This window comes from Dendrobates tinctorius, unplaced genomic scaffold, assembly GCF_039654945.1.
Source record: "Dendrobates tinctorius isolate UK_male_01 unplaced genomic scaffold, ASM3965494v1 ptg000005l, whole genome shotgun sequence".
NCBI lineage: Eukaryota > Metazoa > Chordata > Amphibia > Anura > Dendrobatidae > Dendrobates > Dendrobates tinctorius.
In genome coordinates, this window is record NW_027361673.1 from 28,354,848 (window position 1) to 28,378,464 (window position 23,617).

At 44.3% G+C, this 23,617-nt stretch overlaps 1 protein-coding gene across 3 annotated transcripts in view; it reads right to left on the bottom strand.

Moving 5' to 3' along the window:
- Positions 1 to 17,118, bottom strand: part of SNRK (SNF related kinase) — an 85,526-nt gene extending 68,408 nt beyond the window's left edge. The window contains exon 1 of one of the 3 annotated variants that reach the window (XM_073569055.1): positions 17,100 to 17,118. The gene's annotated coding sequence lies outside the window, so the exon portion shown is untranslated. The other 2 variants (XM_073569047.1, XM_073569062.1) reach the window with 2 other exon arrangements.
- Positions 17,119 to 23,617: the final 6,499 nt, after the last annotated feature.

Below are 23,617 nucleotides of genomic sequence, written 5' to 3' on the forward strand. Positions count from 1 at the left end.
CCCATGATTGTGGAACCTACTGAAACAGACTAAAGCCCCCGTCACACATAGCGATCTCGCTAGCGAGATCACTGCTGAGTCACAAGTTTTGTGACGCAGCAGCGATCTCACCAGTGAGATCGCTGTGTGTGACACTGACCAGCGACCGGCCCCCCCTGCCGGTTATCACTGATCGTCCTGGAATGGCCAGGACATTTTTTTGATCGCTGGTCTCCCGCTGGCCAGCACGCATTGCTGTGTGTGACAGGCGGGAGACCAACGATCATCGCGCTGGTAACTAAGGTAAACGTCAGGTTTCTAAGCGGCGCGCAGCACTTAAAAACCCGATGTGTACCTTAGTTACCAGCGTGCTGGCGCAGGGAGCTGTAACCAAGGTACACATCGGGTTGCTAAGTGCCGTGCGCTGGTAACTAAGGTACACAGTGGGCAACTAGGCGTCGCTTGTTACCCTCCTGTCACTGGTGCTGATCGCTGGTGAGATCTGCCTGTTTGACAGCTCACCAGCGATCATGTAGCAACACACCAGCGATCCTGACAAGGTAATATCGTCGGGATCGCTGTTGCGTCGCTATGAGTGACGGGGCCCTAAGGGATCTTTATAAACGCTTAAGAAACCTTTACAGGTGTTTTTTGTTAATTATTCTAATTTACTGAGATAATGACTTTTGGGTTTTCATTGGATGTAAGCCATAATCATCAACATTAACAGAAATAAACACTTGAAATAGATCACTGTTTATAATATATGAGTTTCACCTTTTGTATTGAAGAACTTGATATTCTAATTTTGTGAGAAGCGTAAGTATGTATGTATGTCTGTCTGCACAATCTGCAAGCAGCATTACTTAGGAGCCCAGCTGAAAAATGTGTACAGCACGGTTGCCTCACTCACCTTGTGTTTTTTTTTTTCCTATAAAAATGTAATGATCGAAAGTGAGTAGGCAAAATGCCAAAGCATTTCAAAATACCATTCCTCTACAATCCTTGATCCTACTCAACAGCCATGTTCAAAGAAATGTCACGGCCTGTAAACCCGGGCATGGGATATCGTCACATTCCGCAGCAGAAAAGTGGTTAATAAATGATAGAACAAAGAATCTAGAATGCAAGTAGTTGTAGACACCACTTCATTACACTGAAGCGTATTGCCATTTTTCACAGTATCAGTCTGCTAGTCGGCATCCATGCTTGGTACACATATATAGGAAAAATAAGGCAAGGATCTTCATTTCTTACTAGTCATGATGATGACTGAGAACATTAGCGCAGATTTTCCATTTCTGTTTGTGCTAGCCATGTGTAGTGGAAGGACAGATCTAAGTGTATTTCTTACAGAGCTTATCCGGCAGACGTGGGAAAAACTGATGTACTCTGCAGAAAATAAAGTTAGCTTTATGTGGAATGCTGCTTCTGTCCGAGCCCCTGTGATTTATAGACACAGCTTGTTGCTATGTATTAACCTTTTTGGCTTTCTAAGTTGGTGGTCATCCTATAAATTTTTTGCCTGACAGTTTTTATTTACTGAGACAATCAATGATGATTTGTATCACATTCAATGACCAGGCTGCATACAAAGTCTTACCATTCATTAAACTACCAAGCTCTGCGCTCTTTAGCACAAGTTGCCTATTAGAAGTTTGTAAATCAGCAAAATACAAGAAAACTAGACTACAACAGTATGAGAGTACTACATTCTCCAAATAATGATTGTACCTATAGAAAGAAACCACTATCTATCTCATTTAACAAAACTGCCATTTATTACGATGGTCTTGAAGAAAAGTCATAAAAGAATTCCATCTTCAGAAAATGATCTTTTATATCAAGTGTTTGTGTTATATGCATTTTTAAAGACAAATCTGGCAATATTTTTTTTCCCATATCACAATTAAAAAAAATGAAAAAAAATAGCAATCTTGTAATTTTCACACTGATCACTGGGGCTTGTTTAGACTCATACTTCCTTTCAAGAAAAGTTTTCAACAGTCTCCTTATCAGCAGAGGCAGGATTACAATAAAAAGTAATACCGTATATACTCGAATATAAGCTGAGATTTTCAGCCCATTTTTGGGGGCTGAAAGTCCCCCTCTTGGCTTATATTCGCGTCATATACACCAGGGGGTCATACGGGGAGGGGGGGCGGGGGTGTCAGGTCATACTTACCTATCCTGGCACGGTCTCTGCAGCCCCCAGCTTCTCCGCGAACTCCCTTCCTGCCTTCAGCGGTCACGTGGTACCGCTCATTACACTCATGAATATGCACATATTCATGAGTGTAATGAGCGGTACCACGTGACCGCTGAAGGCAGGAAGGGAGATCGGGAGAAGCTGGGGGCTGCAGAGACCGTGCCAGGACAGGCAAGTATAGCGATACTCACCTGTCCGGGGTCCATCGCTGCTTGCTGCTGTCTGGCACGTCATCTGTCAGTGACGTTCAGACAGCAGAGGGCATGGTGACGTGGTTAGTGCGCACCGCGCCCCCTGCAGTCTGAACATCACTGACAGATGACGTGCCAGACAGCAGCAAGCAGCGATGGACCGAGGGACAGGTGAATATCTCAAGTACCAGCAGTGACAACGGCACCTGGCCCCAGCGACGGAGAGGTGAGTATGTCATTTTTTTTTTACTTTTAAATGCAGCAGCACATGGGGGCATAATCTATGGAGCATCTTATGGGGGCAGCATATAGGGGTATAATCTATGGAGCATCTTATAGGGGCAGCATTTAGGGGCATAATCTATGGAGCATCTTATAGGGGCAGCATATAGGGGCATAATCTATGGAGCATCTTATAGGGGCAGCATATATGGTCATAATCTATGGAGCATCTTATAGGGGCAGCATATAGGGGCATAATCTATGGAGCATCTTATAGGGGCAGCATATAGGGGCATAATCTATGGAGCATCTTATGGGGGCAGCATATGGGGTCATAATCTATGGAGCATCTTATGGGGGCAGCATATGGGGCCTATTCTATAGAGCATCATATGGGGCATAATCGATGGAACATAACCTTTATGGAGCAGCATATGGGGCATATTATTCTATGGAGCATCATATGGGGCTATCATGAACTGTATGGAGCATTACATGGGGTGTATTTTGTATGGAGCATCTTATGGGGCACATCATGAACTGTATGGAGCATTATGTGGGGCTCCTGATTCAATATGGATATTCAAAAACATTTAACTTACTGATGTCTCATTTAATTTTACTTTTATTGGTATCTATTTTTATTTTTTTAAATTTACCAGTAGCTGCTGCATTTTCCACCCTAGGCTTATACTCGAGTCAATAAGTTTTCCCAGTTTTTTGTGGCAAAATTAGGGGGTCGGCTTATACTCGAGTATATAAGGTACCTTTATACATAGCTGGCAACACAGGAGCCACAAGTCATAGCTGGGAGAAGTCATAGTTCATTAGATGTTTCTATCCACCCAAACGGTAGGGTCGGGTTCTGCTTATTGCAGCTATGTACATATGTTTTTTCCTGAAACAGGAAGTTAGGGGTCTAAAAAAATCCAAAGTGGCCTTTGTGAAAATTGCAAAAGGTTTCTATTTATTTTTTATGCAGATTGCGATACGAAAAAAAAAAAAAAATTATTATATATATATATATATATATATATATATATATATATATATATATATATATATATATATATATATATATATACACACATATGTTTATATTCAAACTTAACCCCTTAACGACCGCTGATATGCCTTTTAACAGCGGCGGTTATGGGTACTTAATCCTCAGCACCGCTATCTAACGGCGCTAAAAGGTAAGTGTATAGCACCCCCCAGAGTCGGTATTTCTCCCCAGACCCCAGAGAACATGATTCCGGTTGGATTTTACTGACCCCAGTGTTGCCTAACTTTCTATTTGATTTCTCTCTCCTCTGATGTGATCTCACATCAGAGAAGAGATAAATGGGGTCCCCTGATCCCCCCCCCCCAGCGGCTTCTAAGGCCACCAGTACATTGTCACGTATGAAGAGAGACACTGGCTCACAGGACAGGGACTTAATACTACCACTTTACAAAGCACTGGTGGGATATCATCTGGAATCAGATCAGTTCTGGGAAATGGTTCATAAAAAACAATATATACCACGAAGTTAGAAAAAGTTCAAAGAAGAGCCACAAAAGGATAAAAGGGTATGAAGAAAGATTAAAAGAATTTAATTATCCTTACCCTTGGATGAACTTGCATATTTGTCTTTTTTCAACCGTTTAAAACATTAATGCTTTTTCAATCGCATAAAAAAAAAAAAATCAAGAAGATCATGGTGGATCTATCTAGGATTGCACAATATCAATCTTCCTACAAATTGTTCATCCATCAAGTCATCTTATCTCGAGAACGAACTGAAGGCAGTTTACAAAAAAAATTAAGCTACGGTAAGTAAAAAGACAAGTATTCTATGGATACACGATACAGACATATCAAATACTAATTAGCTCAAAAATGCAGGGTATGACAACGATTCTATTATTTCCTTGTAATCAGGGTTGTGGAGTCAGAGTCGGTGTCCATTTTGGTGGACCGACTGAAAATATATAATAAATTGGTACAATAGTAGCAGGATGTGCTGTAAATTATTTCATAATAATTTGGGAAAGTTATGAAATGTCATATAAATGTCTGCTCTGTTCCTGATCTAAGGATCTCGGCTTTTAGTTGAGATGAACCTGTGCTGCACTTTATGTACATGCTCAGTAGTGAGGCAGTGCTGTGGAGATGAATCTGTGCTGCTCTTTATGTACATGCTCAGTAGTGAGGCAGTGCTGTGGGGATGAATCTGTGCTGCGCTTTATGTACATGCTCAGTAGTGAGGCAGTGCTGTGGAGATGAATCTGTGCTGCACTATATGTACATGCTCAGTAGTGAGGCAGTGCTGTGGAGATGAATCTGTGCTGCACTATATGTACATGCTCAGTAGTGAGGCAGGGCTGTGGAGATGAATCTGTGCTGCTCTTTATGTACATGCTCAGTAGTGAGGCAGTGCTGTGGAGATGAATCTGTGCTGCGCTTTATGTACATGCTCAGTAGTGAGGCAGTGCTGTGGAGATGAATCTGTGCTGCACTTTATGTACATGCTCAGTAGTGAGGCAGTGCTGTGGAGATGAATCTGTGCTGCACTATATGTACATGCTCAGTAGTGAGGCAGGGCTGTGGAGATGAATCTGTGCTGCTCTTTATGTACATACTCAGTAGTGAGGCAGTGCTGTGGAGATGAATCTGTGCTGCGCTTTATGTACATGCTCAGTAGTGAGGCAGTGCTGTGGAGATGAATCTGTGCTGCACTATATGTACATGCTCAGTAGTGAGGCAGTGCTGTGGAGATGAATCTGTGCTGCACTATATGTACATGCTCAGTAGTGAGGCAGGGCTGTGGAGATGAATCTGTGCTGCTCTTTATGTACATACTCAGTAGTGAGGCAGTGCTGTGGAGATGAATCTGTGCTGCGCTTTATGTACATGCTCAGTAGTGAGGCAGTGCTGTGGAGATGAATCTGTGCTGCACTATATGTACATGCTCAGTAGTGAGGCAGGGCTGTGGAGATGAATCTGTGCTGCACTTTATATACATGCTCAGTAGTGAGGCAGTGCTGTGGAGATGAATCTGTGCTGCACTTTATGTACATGCTCAGTAGTGAGGCAGTGCTGTGCTGCTCTTTATGTACATGCTCAGTAGTGAGGCAGTGCTGTGGGGATGAATCTGTGCTGCGCTTTATGTACATGCTCAGTAGTGAGGCAGTGCTGTGGAGATGAATCTGTGCTGCACTATATGTACATGCTCAGTAGTGAGGCAGTGCTGTGGAGATGAATCTGTGCTGCGCTTTTTGTACATGCTCAGTAGTGAGGCAGTGCTGTGGAGATGAATCTGTGCTGCACTATATGTACATGCTCAGTAGTGAGGCAGTGCTGTGGAGATGAATCTGTGCTGCTCTTTATGTACATGCTCAGTAGTGAGGCAGTGCTGTGGAGATGAATCTGTGCTGCGCTTTATGTACATGCTCAGTAGTGAGGCAGTGCTGTGGAGATGAATCTGTGCTGCACTATATGTACATGCTCAGTAGTGAGGCAGGGCTGTGGAGATGAATCTGTGCTGCACTTTATATACATGCTCAGTAGTGAGGCACTGCTGTGGAGATGAATCTGTGCTGCACTTTATGTACATGCTCAGTAGTGAGGCAGTGCTGTGGAGATGAATCTGTGCTGCTCTTTATGTACATGCTCAGTAGTGAGGCAGTGCTGTGGAGATGAATCTGTGCTGCTCTTTATGTACATGCTCAGTAGTGAGGCAGTGCTGTGGAGATGAATCTGTGCTGCTCTTTATGTACAGGCTCAGTAGTGAGGCAGTGCTGTGGAGATGAATCTGTGCTGCTCTTTATGTACATGCTCAGTAGTGAGGCAGTGCTGTGGAGATGAATCTGTGCTGCTCTTTATTTACACGCTCAGTAGTGAGGCAGTGCTGTGGAGATGAATCTGTGCTGCGCTTTATGTACACGCTCAGTAGTGAGGCAGTGCTGTGGAGATGAATTGTGCTGCGCTTTATGTACACGCTCAGTAGTGAGGCAGTGCTGTGGAGATGAATCTGTGCTGCGCTTTATGTACACGCTCAGTAGTGAGGCAGTGCTGTGGAGATGAATCTGTGCTGCGCTTTATGTACACGCTCAGTAGTGAGGCAGCGCTGTGGAGATGAATCTGTGCTGCACTTTATGTACACGCTCAGTAGTGAGGCAGTGCTGTGGAGAGGAATCTGTTCTGCCCTTTATGTACACGCTCAGTAGTGAGACAGTGCTGTGGAGATGAATCTGTGCTGCACTTTATGTACATGCTCAGTAGTGAGGCAGTGCTGTGGAGATGAATCTGTGCTGCACTTTATGTACATGCTCAGTAGTGAGGCAGTGCTGTGGAGAGGAATCTGTTCTGCCCTTTATGTACATGCTCAGTAGTGAGACAGTGCTGTGGAGATGAATCTGTGCTGCACTTTATGTACATGCTCAGTAGTGAGGCAGTGCTGTGGAGATGAATCTGTGCTGCACTTTATGTACATGCTCAGTAGTGAGGCAGTGCTGTGGAGATGAATCTGTGCTGCTCTTTATGTACATGCTCAGTAGTGAGGCAGTGCTGTGGAGATGAATCTGTGCTGCTCTTTATGTACATGCTCAGTAGTGAGGCAGTGCTGTGGAGATGAATCTGTGCTGCTCTTTATGTACACGCTCAGTAGTGAGGCAGTGCTGTGGAGATGAATCTGTGCTGCTCTTTATTTACACGCTCAGTAGTGAGGCAGTGCTGTGGAGATGAATCTGTGCTGCGCTTTATGTACACGCTCAGTAGTGAGGCAGTGCTGTGGAGATGAATTGTGCTGCGCTTTATGTACACGCTCAGTAGTGAGGCAGTGCTGTGGAGATGAATCTGTGCTGCGCTTTATGTACACGCTCAGTAGTGAGGCAGTGCTGTGGAGATGAATCTGTGCTGCGCTTTATGTACACGCTCAGTAGTGAGGCAGCGCTGTGGAGATGAATCTGTGCTGCACTTTATGTACACGCTCAGTAGTGAGGCAGTGCTGTGGAGAGGAATCTGTTCTGCCCTTTATGTACACGCTCAGTAGTGAGACAGTGCTGTGGAGATGAATCTGTGCTGCACTTTATGTACATGCTCAGTAGTGAGGCAGTGCTGTGGAGATGAATCTGTGCTGCACTTTATGTACATGCTCAGTAGTGAGGCAGTGCTGTGGAGAGGAATCTGTTCTGCCCTTTATGTACATGCTCAGTAGTGAGACAGTGCTGTGGAGATGAATCTGTGCTGCACTTTATGTACATGCTCAGTAGTGAGGCAGTGCTGTGGAGATGAATCTGTGCTGCACTTTATGTACATGCTCAGTAGTGAGGCAGTGCTGTGGAGATGAATCTGTGCTGCTCTTTATGTACATGCTCAGTAGTGAGGCAGTGCTGTGGAGATGAATCTGTGCTGCTCTTTATGTACATGCTCAGTAGTGAGGCAGTGCTGTGGAGATGAATCTGTGCTGCTCTTTATGTACAGGCTCAGTAGTGAGGCAGTGCTGTGGAGATGAATCTGTGCTGCTCTTTATGTACATGCTCAGTAGTGAGGCAGTGCTGTGGAGATGAATCTGTGCTGCTCTTTATTTACACGCTCAGTAGTGAGGCAGTGCTGTGGAGATGAATCTGTGCTGCGCTTTATGTACACGCTCAGTAGTGAGGCAGTGCTGTGGAGATGAATTGTGCTGCGCTTTATGTACACGCTCAGTAGTGAGGCAGTGCTGTGGAGATGAATCTGTGCTGCGCTTTATGTACACGCTCAGTAGTGAGGCAGTGCTGTGGAGATGAATCTGTGCTGCGCTTTATGTACACGCTCAGTAGTGAGGCAGCGCTGTGGAGATGAATCTGTGCTGCACTTTATGTACACGCTCAGTAGTGAGGCAGTGCTGTGGAGAGGAATCTGTTCTGCCCTTTATGTACATGCTCAGGAGTGAGACAGTGCTGTAGAGATGAATCTGTGCTGCACTTTATGTACATGCTCAGTAGTGAGGCAGTGCTGCACTTTATGTACATGCTCAGTAGTGAGGCAGGGCTGTGGAGATGAATCTGTGCTGCACTTTATGTATAGGCTCAGTAGTGAGGCAGGGCTGTGGAGATGAATCTGTGCTGCACTTTATGTACAGGCTCAGTAGTGAGGCAGTGCTGTGGAGATGAATCTGTGCTGCACTTTATGTACATGCTCAGTAGTGAGGCAGTGCTGTGGAGATGAATCTGTGCTGCACTTTATGTACATGCTCAGTAGTGAGGCAGTGCTGCACTTTATGTACATGCTCAGTAGTGAGGCAGGGCTGTGGAGATGAATCTGTGCTGCACTTTATGTATAGGCTCAGTAGTGAGGCAGGGCTGTGGAGATGAATCTGTGCTGCACTTTATGTACAGGCTCAGTAGTGAGGCAGTGCTGTGGAGATGATTCTGTGCTGCACTTTATGTACAGGCTCAGTAGTGAGGCAGTGCTGTGGAGATGAATCTGTGCTGCACTTTATGTACATGCTCAGTAGTGAGGCAGTGCTGTGGAGATGAATCTGTGCTGCACTATATGTACAAGCTCAGTAGTGACCAGTGCTGTGGAGTCAGAGATTTGGCTTACTGACGTCACAGTCCTGCAGGTAATATTACAATATGCTTGTATTTGGATTTACCTGATTCTACCTAATTCTTGTGCATTGCACCCAGGTTTCACCAGATTAAGTACCTCAAAGGTAGGAAAGGATTTAAAAGTTTTGGCCTAGCAATGAAAGTTTAGTGTAAAGAAAGAAAAAATAAATATAAGAAAAAGTCCAGCATTTACCCGCGTGGTTAGGCTCACCTCATACAGGTGGCAGAGTGGAAATTTCCAACAATAAAAAGCAGCAGTGCCACCATGCTTGGGGAGTTACGTGCCACTGGGAATGATCAGTGGAACAATTACAGAAAACTTTACACAAGCCTCAAGTTATAGACTATTACTCCATACCAAGGCAAGAGGCGAAGCTCTCAGGCCTGACCATGGGAACCATTTTATTATTTTTCATAGTACAGGAGCACTCTGGAGTTTTTCCTTTGTCTCTTAATCATTGATGTGTGTAGAGAGTGTTACTGGCGCTATCTTCAGTTTCCAACGACGCTCCAGCATGACGTAACCACATTTATGACCTGCCGACTCACAGTTTGCCTCGTTCTGAGTCGTACAAATTTAGGCCGCATTCACACGTGCAGTATTTTGGGTCAGTATTTTACATAATTATTTATAAGCTTAAACCATGAGTGGAACAATCAGAGCAAATGTATAATAGAAACATGTCACCACCTCTATCACCCACACCTGGTTTTGGATTATAGATACTGTTGTAAAATACTGACCAAATACTGAACGTGTGAACATGGCCTTACACATATATACATACTAGCTTGGCCCGTGTGAAATTTTCGCACATTGGTCGTCGGGGGTGCAGGCAATTTCAGAAAAAGCAAGCTGGTCAAATGTAGATGTATTTCATGAGCTGATGAAAACAGACAGGTATTTATATATGTAGGTTGGTAATACAATAAATCGGTTTGATAAGTTGAGGCCAAAAAATGTTTTCCGGTTGAGGTGCCACCTGCAGGTCACTGTCTTTCTGTAGTTATGAAAATTAATGTTTAAACTGTATTTAGTGATAAAATTGTGAATGTGTGGTTTGTTTGGCTCTTTTCTTGCTGAAGGGAACAATTTACCTTTGAAATGGTGTATCGTGTGTGGTGGGGCAAAGTAATCAACGAAAAAGCAGTGCATGTTTACAAATGTGTTTGCATATGTGCCTCACCTGCAGTGAAGTGTGCAATCCTCCAATTTGGCTAAAATAGGCTGGGCAAGCAGTTCTGCAAGCTGGAAAGCCCCCAAGGCCAATGTTTGGATATGTTTGTGATGTCTAAGCAGCTTTGTGGTAGTGTGCGTTGGGGTACTGTGGTGCCACACTGCAGGTTATTTTTCCTTACTGCAGGTTTATGAAAATTTATGTTTAAACTGCATTTTGTGATCAAATCATGGATATGTGGTTTGTTTGGCTATTTTCTTGCAGAAGGGGGCAAGTTTACCTTTCAAATGGTGTATCATTTGTGTGTGTAGGTGCAGTATGAGCGGAGATACAAAGTGATCACCAAAAAACAGTGTTTAGAAATAACAGAATAGATATTATAGTTTTTTTCCCCCATTTTAAAAAAGTCACAAAAATAAAAATGGTCAGTAGCAAAACTTTGGGCACCCTTGGAGATTTGTATTGTGTGCTCAGATACCTTTGACCAAAAGTTTCAGACCTTAATTAGCCTGTTAGGGCAATGGCTTGTTCACCATGATCATCAGGAAAGGCCATGTGATGCAAATTTCCCAACTCTATAAAAATCCAGCCTCCTCTAACCTTGTGCCAAAAAAACAGCAGCCATGGGTTCTTCTAAGCAGCTGCCTAGCACTCTGAAAATGAACATGTTGGAGACCCACAGAGCAGAACGACGATATAAGAACACAGCAACTTGACAACGCTTTGTTCTTTCCTCAGTTGGAAAATTAAGAAAATGCAGTTGACAGGAAAATTGGAGGATAAGATAAGGTCTGGAAGACCAAGCTAAATTTCAGTGAGCTGCTCGTAGTATTGCTAGAGACGCAAATCAGAACCCCAGCTTGCCTGCAAAAGGCCTTCAGAAAGATTTAGCAAACTATGGAGTTCTGGTACATTGTTCTACTGTTCAGAGACACCTGCACAAATATGGCCTGCATGGAAGACTCATCAGAAGAAACATTTCTGTGTCCTTACCATAAAATTCAGTGCTAGAAGTATGCCAAACATCTAAACAAGCCTGATGCATTTTGGAAACAAGTCCTGTGGACTGATGAGGTTAAAATAGAACTCTTTGGTCAAAATGATCAAATGTATGTGCGGAGAAAAAAAATAAAAAAATGGGCACAGAATTTCAGGAAAAGAACAACTTGCCAATCATTAAGTATGGGGGTGGATCAATTATCCATTGGAGATGTGTTGCAGCCAATGGCACAGGGAACATTTCACGGGTAGAGGGAAGAATGGATTCAATAAAACTTCAAATTCTTGAGGCAAACATATCATCTGTAAAAAAGCTGAAGATGAAAAGAGGATGGCTTTTACAATTGGATAATGATCCTAAACACAGGTCAAAATCCACAATACACTACCTCAAAAGGCATAAGCTGAAGGTTTATACAATGGCCCTCACAGTCCTCTGATCTGATCATCATTGAAAATCTGTGGCTAGACCTCAAAATAGCAAGAATTGAAAGATGACCCAGGAATCCCACAGAACTGGAAGAATTTCCCAAGGAAGAATGGAGGAAAATCCCTCAAATAAGAATTGAAATACTCTTGGCTGGCTACAAAAAGTGTTTACAAGTTGTGATACTTTCAAAAGGGGGGTGGTACTAGGTACTAACCATGCAGGGTACCCAAATGTTTGCATAGGCCCATTTTCCTTTTTGTAATTTTAAAAATGCAAAATATGAAACTATTTTTCCCCTAAAATACAAAGGAAATGACTTATCTTTAACTTTAGGCCTTTTAGAGATCATTTATAATCTTCAACTTGCTCAACTTTTCACAGTAACAGTAATTTTAACCATGGGTGCCAAAATTTTACATGCCACTGTTTCTCCAACAATATTCTGCACTATGCATTGTTTAATGTATTCTGGCAGCAGAGTACACAAAATTACGCAGGGAGAGTTCTCTGCCCAACCAAGCCTGTAACGTATTGTTGCTGGCGGACATAGACGCAGAGACAAAAGTCCCTTGTCCAACGTCTCAAGAAACGGACCCTGTGATCTGAATAAGTCTGTCGCAAGCCTATAAAAGCCATTGTTATGTCGAGACCCTGGTCTGCATCTCAGTGCCAGCTCCTTCTTTCTATTACACAAGTGACTTTTGTCTTAGTCTTGTGCAAAAAAAAAAAAAATAAACAGTAAACTTGGTGGTTGGAAAATGACAGCGCTGTGAAATAAAAGGTAACGCACAAAAACAAACAGATCTCAGACCAGCAAGATTTATGGACTTTGTTTACAAACTCAGGATACTTATCTATATTGCTGTACACACTGGAGTTATGCGCTTTGGAGGATTTTCTGAGATGAGAAATAAAAATTAGGTCAAGACCCAAAATATGTAAAAGACATAACAGTCAGCTAATAACCTGCAGGCTCACCAGCGCCACCACTACATATAGTCTGTCCTACTGTACTGCAGCAATAATATTCCAAACGAGACACATGACCACTACAAACAATCAATAGCCTTGTCAGTGTTCTGCTGGCAGCTGTCACGTGGGTAGTCGGGGACGTCAGCAGGTCAGTAATGGGCCTTTCACTATTTTATGGCATTTCTACACCAGACACCTGAGCAATCATATATGGTTCCAATTTAAAAAAAAATAATAAGTACACTATTGTTTCAGCAAATACTCTGGGGTTTCTAGAACAATCTCTTCCTTTTCATCCTTCCTAATATAATCCAGAACCTTGCTCAGATAAGTATTTATCTCTCCTGTAAAAGAGGGAATGTTACTGTACTTTGCTTTACAGCTTTTTACCAATTCTGAGTTATGTTCAGACTCTTATCTCCATTATCATGCATGTCATTCATATTTTGATCACCTAATAACCTCTAGGGGAGAAAAAAAAATAATAAGCATTGAAATGCCAAATGCTTTTAGTTTGGAGGGTGTGTGTGTGTGTGTGTGTGTGTGTGTGTGTGTGTGTGTGTGTGTGTGTGTGTGTGTGTGTGTGTGTGGGGGGGGGGGGTCTGCCAGGGGCAGACATTGGTGCAACATGTGCAGCCAACAGGGGCCCAAGAGGTAAGGAAGCCATTTCCACCTCCAGCACATTAGGAATTGTGCATTTTTAAAAGTAATTGGACTGCAAAGGGCCCCATTTATTGTTCTTACACAGGGGCCCTTTCCTGCTGCATCCGCCACTAGGATATACTATATATTCTACCTCAAATAACTGCCAACAGATAAGTCCCCAGTCAGACCAGGCACACTGTACCCACCAGAAAAATCACAGCAAGAAGCACACAGTCAGGTAAATTAGCTTTGAGATCACAAAGTGACATGACACCATCATTTACAAGTCTCTGGTGACGCGTTTATGTCACATCTACTGGAGATGCATGAACCAGGTTTCCTTGACTAGGGTGTTTTGTTTTTTTTATTAATGGCTTTCACTTAGCAGTAGACTAGATAAAGTCATTGGACCTATTGCTACGAGTCATTATGTCAAATGAGTTAACGTTGGTTCAAGTACAGAAGAGTAAATCAGAGACTGTCTGCATGGCGTTGGCTAAACAGAGGTGTTATAACCAGGAGCAACGTCTCCTCAAATAACCATTCTAAGGAATAAACAGCCAAGAAATCTAATGTGACGACTTGTGGCATAGTCCCGTCTCTGAAGAGCAGAAGCCATGGAAAACACCACGTACTGATTAAGATGACATCCTGCTTCATGGACTTGTCTCTACACATCACGTTCAGATCGTTTTGTGATTATCATGGCTATCTAGTGCTAGTCCATCGGCCAACACTATGCGGGAAGGGGTGAACAGATTACTGTAGCCTTTGGAGACAGTTTTACGTAAGAGAAAACAAAATAATAGTTAACATCTATCCTAAGGTGTCCATACACAATCCCCAAATCTACAACTGGGTCATAAACTGGAAGAAATCATGCGATTGAGATAATTGCTCGCCATCAACATATACTGGAAAACATTGCTCCGAGTACTCTTGATCCTTTCTCCTAGTTGGCAATGGGCCTTTACAATACCTCTAATTTTATATAGGGGCACGCAGGTTCTCTTACATATTTCAGATATATTGTCTCATAAAATTAAAATGGGTCAGCCCTAAATATGCCATGATGCAGAAGTGTGACTACCGCCTAAAAATCCTTTTGCTTACCCAAAATAGGGACTACTACTTACAATCTTTCAATGGATCAGGAAGCACATCGGAATCAGATTTCTGATGTAACTTACTAATGACTGGGATAGGCCACTGTCAAATGGGCATTTGTAAGTTTTGGACTGGTTTCTATTAATATCAATGAAAGTGCTAATTACTGTAGTCAAAATAGCTCTTGGAGTGACCCAACCAGCTCCTTAGATCTACTGTATGGTGTCCATCTCACCCAGGAATTAGGAAATAGAAAGGTTATCTTGAACTTCAGAAGCCATGACAACAGGTACACATTGTATGTCGCACAGCATCACCCTTTACAGATGGAAGTTATATGTTCATATATCCTAAAGTTGGAAATGAGGTTCGACAGGTAGACACAGGTATCCAATACAGTGTGCCTAGCATATGTGAATATGAATGCACATGTCTGGCAACAACAATCCGACCCCTCTAGTCCCCAGTTAGGCTACTTTCACACCTCAGATTTTTCCGACAGGCAGGATCCGGCTATTTTTAGAAAAAACGGATCTGGCGTAAATTTTGGAGAACTTAACAAACGGATCCGTTTTTCTGCCGGATCCATCTAGCAGGTTTATATCTGTTTCCTTGGGGCTGGCCAATTGGATCTGAGCATGCGGAGACTTAAAAAAACGGATCCAGTGGCCGGATCCGGCGCCCATAGACTTCCATTGCGGCAGACACAAAAAACGTTACTAGAGACGTTTTTTCCAGACGCAGGATTCAAAGTTTTTGCTGGAAGAAACAGAAGGCCATGCGGCGCTAATACAATTCAATGAGAGAAAAACTGATCCGGCGCCTGATTTCGCCAGATCCTGTTTTTCTAAAAATAGCCAGATCCTGTCTGTCGGAAAAAACCTGATGTGTGAAAGTAGCCTTAGCTTGGTAAATTACAATATAAGTATGGGAATCAAATCAATTGGCCATTTCATTGGTTTTTTTTTTATATGAAGCAACTTACAATAACTTCAAAACATTTGTATGCCACACATAAAACAGTTTCTTGAGAAAAAAAAAAAATAAATACCAACTCCCTAGCCCAGCTACAAAGCTAACAACAATAGAAAACAAAAGTGTCAATTTCAGATCTATATTCACCAGAATAATTAGTTTAGAACACTCACAGATCCGTGTAACACGGCCAATAGTTTGATCCATACAGTTGACAGATATATGACGGATCTGTGTCTCTGGTCCGGGAGACTCTGAGCATTTCCTATTCTCATCCTTTTAAAGGATCAGAGTGGGCGATATCAGTCTGTAGGGATCGGTAGATATGGATGGCATCTTTACATCAGCTTTTCACAGTTAAAAGTCAATAGCTCAAGCAGTTTCTCAGCTTTAGTTCTCTTTAAAACAGGAAAAATTGAACAACTGGGACGACACTGGAAAAGAATTTGAATTGTTTCTCATGGATGCCACAATTCACAGGAATGTTTGTTAATAAATCAGTTCCTAAAGTGACATGACACCATCACCTACAGGTCCTGGGCTATAATGTAACTTCTCAATAAGATGGTAGGGGACAAGCCCAGTCTGAATGCACAGGAGGAAACATCACATCACAGAGACACAGATCTCAGTGTAACAAACAGCTGGAATTTACAAATACAGACACCAAACCTTCTATCCTGCTTATCATTGTACTAGGGGACTACATGTGAACAGCGCAGGGTGGTGACCTGCCTCATGCCATGTCGCATCAGTCTTCCATCCCCAGACCTCTCACTGGGTAACAATAGAGCCAGCGCACCCCTCAGTGTATTCTCCATGTGCCAGATGGGATTACCCCTAATCTCTCAGCCTACAGAATACATTTCAGCTTTATATGATAAATACATGTTACATATATGATAATCTCTTAGCAAAAAATGCCAGTAAATAAGAGCATGGCCAGATCTTGCATCAGCTCCGCACCGCTCCCCACAGAAATATGTCATCAGGGGAAATAATGCCTGCCCCAAGCCATGCCAGCCTGGGAGGGGAGCCTGGCACTGGCCTCCATGTGTGAGCTGGTCACCACACCTAGCAGCACTGACAGCTCCAGCCCCGCAGGTAGGAGCCAGCACACATGGCAGTGACTGGCCAGGCTGGCACAGCGGCTGTGAATGGAGGCAGCCTGCATTATATGAATGGAGATGCCCCCACACACAAGCAATGCTGCCACCACCACAGCAGCACAGTGAATGGCCAGCACAGGGAGGCGGGGGACTGCGGAGAGGGAGGCTGCAGCTCACTTACATCCAGGGGCCACAGGAGGACGGAAGCCGGGCCGCTCACACGGCTGCCGGGACACTCGGGTGAGGCGCGGGAGTAGCTGGAGCAGTGCACGTCCTCCGAGCAGCGGTGGTATTAGGAAGATTACGGTAGCGCCCGGGCTCACTCCCGGCAGGCTGTCCTGTCACTAGTGTTGCTCCTGCGGCTTCCCCATTGCTCTGCGGTAAGTACGGCTAGCGGCGGCGCTGGCTCCGCGCACCAACATCATGAAGCGTCTGTTATTATGAGCGACTGCAGGCTAAGAAGACAGATGCAGGAGCGCAGCCGCACTCCACCGCAGCCCCTACCTCCTCTGACGTCAGGCACAGTGGGCGTGGTGCACAGAAACCGAACGTCGCAAACCTAGGAAGTGGGCGTGTCTATGGAGTAGCCAATAGCAGGCTGCCTGTGTCTCCGGCTGTCTTGAAGCAGCTTTTTTTTTTTCCCCTCAATAGCTTTATCTATAAACAGTGTGCAGACAGAGCGGATGTATTGCAGATGGCTGGGAGCTGTAAGGACAGCCAGAGAGAATGGCTGGTGATGGTGATAATGACCATGGCTGTAGGAACATGGCGAATGCCATTCACAGAGAAGGCTGCACCGTGTAGCTCAGCACCCAGGAGCAGGCGCTGTGGGACTCTACATGGGGAGAGCGTATATGTCAGTCATATCATACACCCCAGTTACCTATGGGATGGCAGAGCGGTTATTCAGGTAAAATATAAGCACAGGCCGCTCACAGGGAGGGGAGACGTCACCGTTCCATCAGCCGCCAATGTTCATCTGATGACACGCTGTCAACAGTCATCTGACCGCTGCAGCCAATCACAGGCCGCAGCAGTCCAGAGTTTCGTCTCCACTTCCAGTCCCTTTAACAATGGGAGGCTACTAACAACAGATATCACTGTATGATTAAGAGGCATCAGTAGAATATAATAAAAATCTGTAGAATTCATCCTTTTCTTTCCTTAGACTCTGCAAAAACTCTTACTGTTTCTCTTATTCATTCTCATCTGGACTATCGCAGCTCTCCATTAATCAGTGTCCCTCTTATTAAACTCTCTCCTCCAATCTGTACTGAATTCAGCCAGGATCATATTCCTCACCAATCGTTACACCAATGCCTTTACCCTGTGTCAGTCGTTGCACTGGTTACCCATCCAATACAGAGATCAATATAAACATCACTCTCACCCACAAAGCTCTCCACTGTTCAGCACCATCATGACCACTGTATCATCTGTCCACACACCCTACATCATTTATTAAACCTGTACTGTTCACATTATGGCTGGTGACCAGTTCATGCAGCATTGTGTGTAGACCCTATTTAGTGTATTATGGCTGTACCGTACAATATAAGCATATTTTACTTTTACATTTCATGTCTCCCCTATTTCCTCATAGATTGTAAGCTTGCGAGCAGGGCCCTCACTCCTTTTGAGATCTGATTTATGCTTATTCTGTAATTATTTCCTTATTGCCTATACAAGTGTCTTCTAAAATTGTAAAGTGCTGCGAAATATGTTGGTGCTATAAAAATAAAAATTGTTGTTATTATTATTATTATGAGACATCATGGTTTATGTAAACACCAAGTAGGCCAGGAGCGTTCCCGGAAAGAGTGGGGTAGGTAGTGGGACTTAAATGCATCCCACAATGCTGGCAACTGTGAGTTATATGTTGGGTAATTCTCCTATTGTATACTGGTAAACGTAATAATCCATGTATACCTTCTCTCAGGAAGTCTGTCCGGACATTTAAATTCTGTGAGTAGGGATGAGCGCACCCGTGGAAGATCTCTCTCACTCTCTCTCATCCAGAAGTAGTTTCGCCATGACGTCGCAGTGGACTTCACACATGTCAAACAGAGGCTGGACAGACATCTGACTGGGATGATTTAGCGAATCCTGCTTTGAGCAGGGGGTTGGACCAGATGGCCCAGGAGGTCCCTTCCAACTCTACGATTCTATGATTCTATGATTCTATGCTGATCGGAATGTTAAACTAAGAACCTCATGTTCAGTTTTGTACAATCTTGCCTAGCAGCATTAGATCAACGTATATTTTTTGGATGTGGTCCATGTATTTTTTCTACAGTTCCAGCATATTGCATAGTCTGCCCCCTCTTCATTTTTTTTCTTCACTTGGACCAGCACTCCCAGGGGCGGACACTGACAGCTTGGGGCCCCTGTGCAAGAAATGTGTCTGGGCCCCTCTCTCTGCTGACAAAGCTATATATATATATATATATATATATATATGTGTGTGTGTGTGGCTATATATATAGCCACACACACACATACATGTCACCTACTTAACCCAGGAGGAAGCACGGCGGCGTCTAATAATCACTAAAATTGACAAATCCCTGGGCCCGGATGGGATGCACCCCCGAGTACTGCAGGAATTAAGCACAGTCATACAGTAGATAGACCATTATTTTTAATCTTTAAGGATTCCATAATAACAGGGTCTGTACCACAAGACTGGCGTATAGCAAATGTGGTGCCAATATTCAAAAAGGGGACAAAAACAACTTGGAAATTATAGGCCAGTAAGTTTAACCTCAACTGTGAGTAAAATCCTGGAGGGCTTTCTAAGAGATACTATACTGGAGTATCTGGAGAAGAATAACCTCATGACCCAATATCAACATGGGTTTACAAGGGACCGTTCCTGTCAGACTAATCTGATAAGCTTTTATGAAGAGGTAAGTTCCGGACTGGACCAAGGGAATGCAGTGGACGTGGTGTACATGGACTTTTCAAAAGCTTTTGATACGGTGCCACACAAAAGGTTGATACATAAAATGAGAACAATGGGGATAGGGGAAAATATGTGTAGGTGGGTTAAGAGCTGGCTCAGGGATAGGAAACAAAGGGTGGTTATTAATGGAGCACACTCGGACTGGGTCACGGTTAGCAGTGGGGTACCACAGGGGTCAGTTTTGGGCCCGCTTTTTAACATATTTATTAATGACCTTGTAGGGGGCACAGAGAGTAGAATTTCAATATTTGCAGATGACACTAAACTCTGCAGAGCAATCAATACAGAGGAGGACAAGTGTCAGGCAGCTGCTGCAAAGGCAAATAAAATAATGGGTGCATTAAAAGAGGCATAGATGCTCATGAGGAGAACTTACAGTAATTTTACCTCTACATAAGTCACTAGTGCGACCACACTTAGAATACTGTGTACAGTTCTGGTCTCTGGTGTATAAGAAAGACATAGCTGAACTGGAGCGGGTGCAGAGAAGAGGGACCAAGGTTATTAGGGAACTAGGGGGTCTGCAATACCAAGACAGGTTATTACACTTGGGGTTATTTAGTATGGAAAATCGAAGGCTTAGGGGTGATCTTATTACAATGTATAAATATATGCGGGGACAGTACAAAGACCTTTCTAATGATCTTTTTACTCTTAGACCTGTGACGGGGGCAAGGGGGCATCCTCTACGTCTGGAGGAAAGAAGGTTTAAGCATACTCACAGACGCGGATTCTTTACTGTAAGAGCATTGAGACTATGGAACTCTCTGCCATATGATGTAATGAGTGATTCCCTACTAAAATTTAAGAAGGGACTGGATGCCTTTCTTGAAAAGTATAATATTAGAGGGTATATACACTAGTTTCCTTAATATTGCTGTCATGATCCAGGACGGGTTTCGCTTTGGCCCGTCCTGATCAGACTGGGGGTTAATTGTTCCGCCTCTCTCTGGCAGAGGGCGGCTATTTAATGCTCACTGGACCTACTGTAGGTCAGGTGTCAGTTATACTCCTGCCCTCGGCTGAGTTAGTTGACCTTGTGCGTACGTGTGCCTTGTGCCTGATATCTTGCTTGCTTGTTTGGTTTTGATCCGGTTCTGTCCCTGTTACGAGTTCTGCCTGTCCCTCTTGTACTGCGCTACCTCTCGTGTATGACTCTCTGCTTGTGACCCGACTTCTCTCTGCTCGTCCCCTTGGTACCACGTCGCCCTCTTGTGTATGACCTTTGGCTTTGTCTGACCACCCGTCTGTTTGTCCCTCCTGTGCCTCGTTTGCCCGTACTGTGTATGACCTCCGTTTTGCCTGACTCCGAGTTGTATGGTGTCCTGTCATCTCTGAAAGCAGGACAATAAGCCCCTCCCCCTTGCAGTCACATGACCATAGGTCCTGTGCCAGCTTGCTAACTTCAGTGTCCTCAGGTCCTGTGCATCTTTACTTTCCGGCGCTGACAGGATCCTGACACCGATAGATTGAAGCACACATTGTCAGCTCTGCTGCCCTGCTCCACAGGTATCTTTTAGCACTGTTTCTGTACTCCGGACACGCGCACTGGCTCAGTGAGCAAGTGTAGTGCGGTGTTCCTGACATTATAACTGACCATTACCATTTTTTTTTTCTCTGCTCCCCTTCTGTGTATGTGATGGATCCTATGCACACTCTTTCTGAGCAGGTAAAGCAGCTGACTCAGATGTCTCAGAAACTCCTTGGAGAACAACGAGTCCTGGCTCAGTCTCAGCAGCTGATCGCTGACACTGTGCAGGGGGTATTCTCATCGGGGGCTCGGGATGTTACATTAGTTTCTCCTGAGTCTCCGGTGAAGTTACCGGATACCTTTTCTGGAGATAAAAAGAAGTTCAGAGCTTTCAAGGAGGGCTGTAAGCTTTTTTTTCATTGAGACCACACTTTTCTGGGGATGAAGGTCAGAGAGTGGGGGTCATTTTGTCTCTGTTAAGGGGAGACCCCCAAGCTTGGGCTTTCTCCCTTTCGACCACAGCCCCTGAGCGTATGAATGTGGATGCATTTTTTGAGGCCCTGGGGCATATTTATGATGAGCCTGATCAGATGCGTATGGCTGAGGACATGGTGATGAGTGTGTGCCAGGGGAAGCACTCAGCTAAGTGGTTTTGTTCAGAGTTCAGGCGCTGGGCTGCTGAGGTCTGCTGGAATGATGCCACCCTCCAGGGTTTGTTCTATAGAGGCCTGTCTGAACATCTGAAAGACGCCTTGGCTCTCCACCCTCCGCCTGATTCCTTGGGGGAGGCTATGACACAGGCCGTCCAAATGGATCGCAGGCTACGGGCGAGGGGAGTGATGCAAATTGAGACACTGTTATTATTCCAAAGAAGGGGAGCCTGTCCTACATTGGAAACCATGGAGATGGGAACCATCGACCTCAAAGGGAATGAAAGGAGACCACGGCACGTGGGAAAATGTTGTTTTCACTGTGGCGATGCTGGACATTGGAAAAAGGATTGCCTCTCCCGTCCACTGACCAACAATTGACTGAGCCCGGGTGATTGTCGTGGAGGTCACCCAGGCTCTCAGGTACCCTTTTCTGCCTTTTCAAAAATGTTGCAAGTGGAACTTTGTTGTGGGAGTGTCTCTGCATCCACTTCTGCCTTCGTGGATTGCGGATCATCATTAAACTTTATTGACTCTGACTTGGTGGCCAGGTGTAAGATAGGGACAGTTAGGTGGAGACTCCTATTCACATTGTTGCCATTGACAATACACCACTGGTTAAGAATAACGTTATGTTTCGTACTGAAGAGTTTCTCCTTAAAGTGAGTTCCTTACACCAGGAACACATTTCATGTTTTGTGATGGACAACCTGCCTGCGGGACTGGTGTTGGGGTTCCCCTGGTTACAATTACATAATCCTGTGATTAATTGGGAATCTCGAGACATTGTTAAATGGGGTCCCTATTGTTCTGAGAAATGTCTTGTTAACGGTGTCTGTGTCGTCCGTGGGTCTGGAAGGTATTCCGGAGTGCCTGAAAGACTATATGGACTGTTATGGATGAGTCACCGAAGGAGGAAAAAACAAAAATAATAGCTAAGTCCAGAAAACCAGAGAAGTTGGAAGCTATCGGATTGCAGACCCCTGAACCTATCCACAACAACTAGCAGTAGCCATGGGGGGTTCCTACAGTGCCCTAGACCCCTCGATCACAGCCGGAGAACTAAATTAGCCTAAAGACAGAAAGGGGAAATCTAAACTGCCCCAGAGCAGACCCCAAAGCAATAGACAGCCCCCAACATATAATGACTGTGAAGCAAGATGAAAAACACTAACACAGATAGAAAGATAGGTTGAGCAAATGATGGGGCCCAAGCTAACTAAATAGGACAGGATAGAAAAGCTGCTGTCTGCAATCCGCAAAAACCCTATCCAAAAATGAACCAACAGACTGATAGGAAAAACAGGCCCTGAAGTCGCTAGGCTTCAAAAAGACTATATCAGCACTCAGGTATATTCTGAAGACAAAGCAAGAGATCAACAGATCAGAGGCAAAAATGGAATTCAGCTCACCCTCGGCCGGGGATGGCTGAACTCCAAAAAACAAGGCAAACAAAACCAGAACTAAAGTGTACAACAGGCAGAGCAAAACTTAGCTTTGAGAAGCAGAAATCAGACTGGTCTCCAAGAATCCAGCAGGAAAATCACCGGCAAGGCAGCAGGGCGTCAGCTGCCTTATATCCAGTCATCAGTTCCTGTGACCCAGTCATCATCTACCTGCTCAGCTGTTTGGTAATCAGCCTCACTACCTTCCTTCGCCAGAAGAGGGAGTTCATCAGACCTCACTGGTGAAGGGAAAAATGAACTCGCAACAATACCTCCCCCTTGAGGAGGGGTCACCGAACCCTCATCCATGCCACCAGGGCGATCAGGGTGAGCCCGATGAAAGGCACGCACCAATCTTCCGGCATGAATATCAGAGGCAGAGACCCAGGAATTATCCTCCTGACCATAACCCTTCCACTTAACCAAATACTGGAGTCTCCGTCTAGCCAGACGGGAATCCAGTATCTTCTCTACCTCATACTCCATGTTAC